Source organism: Halyomorpha halys, unplaced genomic scaffold (genome assembly GCF_000696795.3).
Source record: "Halyomorpha halys isolate HHAL.00 unplaced genomic scaffold, Hhal_1.1 Scaffold1211.1, whole genome shotgun sequence".
Lineage (NCBI taxonomy): Eukaryota > Metazoa > Arthropoda > Insecta > Hemiptera > Pentatomidae > Halyomorpha > Halyomorpha halys.
Genome location: NW_027104706.1, coordinates 107,099 through 110,462, shown reverse-complemented (window position 1 = coordinate 110,462; position 3,364 = coordinate 107,099). Strand labels below are relative to the sequence as shown.

The 3,364-nt window shown below is 25.2% G+C and overlaps 1 protein-coding gene across 1 annotated transcript in view; it reads right to left on the bottom strand.

Annotated features, from left to right (window-relative positions):
* Positions 1 to 3,364, bottom strand: part of LOC106688816 (uncharacterized) — a 154,091-nt gene that overhangs the window by 52,887 nt on the left and 97,840 nt on the right. The window lies entirely within an intron of this gene.

The following is a 3,364-nucleotide window of genomic DNA, read 5'->3' as shown; positions in this document are numbered from 1 at the left end:
GATCTTTCGAATAAAAAAAAAATTTTGATTACAATTTAATTTTTTGTGTTATTTTTTACAATTTCAAGTTCTATCGGGCTTAAAAAAAGACCCTATATATTCATTTGTAAAATTTTAAAAACAACATTATTATAATTAATGTACCATACCTTAAATATAAATTCACACCTCACATCAAAATTTAAAAAAGTAAATTTTTAAATTAAATAAATTTATTTTAAAAACAGAGAGGCTTTAATAATGGTGTTCAAAGCGCTATTTGAATCGATATATCGACATGGGATCAAAACATGCAAATCTACAAAATCGAACATTAAGAACAATAAGGCAACGCAATAATAAAACAGAAAATCTTAAAATTGTCGGTAATTTACTGCCTTCATTATATTATTTTTATAGAACTATATTAAAATGAATGGATAATAATTTATTTAGAAAATAAATAATATAACAAAAAATGTTAAAAAAAAAAAAAAAAATGAATTTATTGAACCACCCTTTAACAGTAGATTTGGTAAACGTAGCTTAAACTATATCGTACCATTTGTTACCAGCAGAACTAATAAATAAACATTTAACTAGGTACTTTGTTACTTCTATGATTCCCAATAATTGATTTCGATTCACCAAATGACACTTCGCTTTATAATTGTTAATACTGGTATGATTTATGTGATTTTTTCTTATTTTAGACAATTTCATTATCTGTGATATTGTCATATACATACTACATAAAATATGAACAATTTTTATATAATAGCCCTTATTGTGCTTCAATATTAGTACTATATTTAAACAGTTCAGACTGACTCACCTATCAAAGGGTTGTAAAAGATTTTTTAGGAGATGAACAAAGTTGATGTTCGTTTTCAGCACCTCAAGAAACTCCTGAATACAAATTTTCGAAAAAATCAGAAAATAAATTTTTTATCCCAATATTTCCTTCAATCTGACTTCAACCAATCTACACCATAACACTATTTAAACTTCGATATCAATACATAATTAGATGAACTGATAAGACGGTAACTATAGTAACATAAATGCTAACAGCTAACTGAAAATCGGACCAGCCTATAACCTACCCTGGAAAATCCTGAACATTTAGCACTAAGACAGTTTGCCAGTGCATAAAGTACCAACTAACAAATATTCATTTTCATTTTAATTATATTACTTCAATTTCTTGAGACAAGGTAATTATTTATTAAATAAAATAAAACTTGTATCCTTTTTTGTCTCAACACTTTTTATTTCAACAGTCCAACGTTTCGGCCATTTTAACCATCCTCAAGGACATCTTCAATTATAAATTCTTCCTCACATTAAATTTAGAATTTCTTTTGCAGGCTATTCTGCCCAGGTCATTTATTAATTATAAGTTAAAAACCTACTTTTTTATTTAAAATCATAAATATCTGATTCTTCTTATTTTAAAATTATCCACACAAAATCACTACTATATACACATTGTGTATATGTAATATAGTCGTGATTTTATATGGATAATTTTAAAATAAGAAGAATCAGATATTTATGATTTTGAATAAAAAAATAGGTTTTTAACTTATAATTAATAAATGACATGGGCAGAATAGCCTGCAAAAGAAATTCTAAATTTAATGTGAGGAAGAATTTATAATTGAAGATGTCCTTGAGGATGGTTAAAATGGCCGAAACGTTGGACTGAAATAAAAAGTGTTGAGACAAAAAATGATGCAAGTTTTGATTTATTTAATAAATTCATTTTCACTTTGAATATCAAAATTAAAAAGTTTCTTTCGCACATAAAGTGATTATTTTGACAAAAAAAAAAAAGGAAATAGTCTAAACTATACATACGTCCTTGCAACTTTTTTTCAACACGTGGTTTATTTATTTATCGATTGTATATTTTTTATGTATATTCCCTTTTTATTATTATATTTATTATTTTCTTAAGGTTCTTAGGATCCATCAATAAGACAACTATATTCTGGCAACATTTTACAACTTTATTGTTTCCATAGTCATGCAACTTTATTGTCTGAGATACCACCAGCAATGTAGAACACACTGAAATAGGCAATAGGCATGACTATGCGAACACTGAAGTTGTCTTATTGGCTGATCTTCAAGACACGCAAAAGTACATATTATTAACAGTCAAGAAAGTTATTTTATGTTTAATTATAAAGTGATATCATAATTTTCAATATTTACTTCTTTTTTTTTCAAACATATTTTTATTGTAAATGTAAAATATAAAATGTATAATATTTACTATTGGGATACCGACAACAGTACAAACTTTACATCTTAAATTTTGATAAAATAAACCGAAGGAGGAAAAAAAAACAAAACTTGAATTGAATTAAATTGAATTAAAACAATATACATAACATTGGATAGAATAAAATACATATCATTGGATAACATGAAATATATATCATTGCTTTTTGTTTACATTAATATGTTTTTTTTGTGTGTGTTTTTTACTGGTTGTGGTTTTTAATGTAATTTCCTAGTTTAGTAACTGGAGGGACAATGAGTTGGGGCAATACTGGAAGAAATTATGAGCTAGTTTATATGCAATCCTGTACGATGTCTATTTTTAATTCAGAGTGCATCTTAGATATTCTAGTGTAATATGCATAATTATTAATGATACTGAGACATTTATTATGAAATATTTATTTTTTTTACAAGTAAAACCCTAGCATAAGTTAAGATGGTTCTTAGTACAGCTTTATATATTATCAATTTATTTCTATATTTACTTTTCATATATTAACAAAAAAATATTGATTTTAAGAGGAATATAAAAATAATATTTAAGGTTTTATTAAATTATAATAAAAAATAAAAGTTTTGTGCTGTGTGCGCATAACAAAACTTTCACTTTTATACAGAAGACTAAATAAGGAGATTAAATTAATTTATAAAATTTGAAATTATAGAAAATAAATGAAAATGGCCTCAGACCATTTTAATAGATAACATGAAGGAAATTATTATGGAGGATTTTCACCTTCACCTCAGTAAATAATTACACAACTCTTTAACTACGAGCCAAAATTATTAAGTTTAAAATAAAAAATATATATACGAATTTGGTGAATGACACAATCTTTCTTGTTTAAATGTAACAATTAATTTCATATAAAACGAAGATGAATATATGATATAGTAGTAATGTTGTAAGCATATGTTTAAAATTTGTTGAATTTGGTTTCATAGCAACCTGAAGATGGGGGATAATCCCGAACGTTGTTGTTATTGTATATGAAAGAAATTGTTACAATTAAACAAGGAAATTATTTCATTCGCCAAATTCATATTAATTCTAGAAACTCTTCCAGTAGAAGATCATTAATTTTAAATA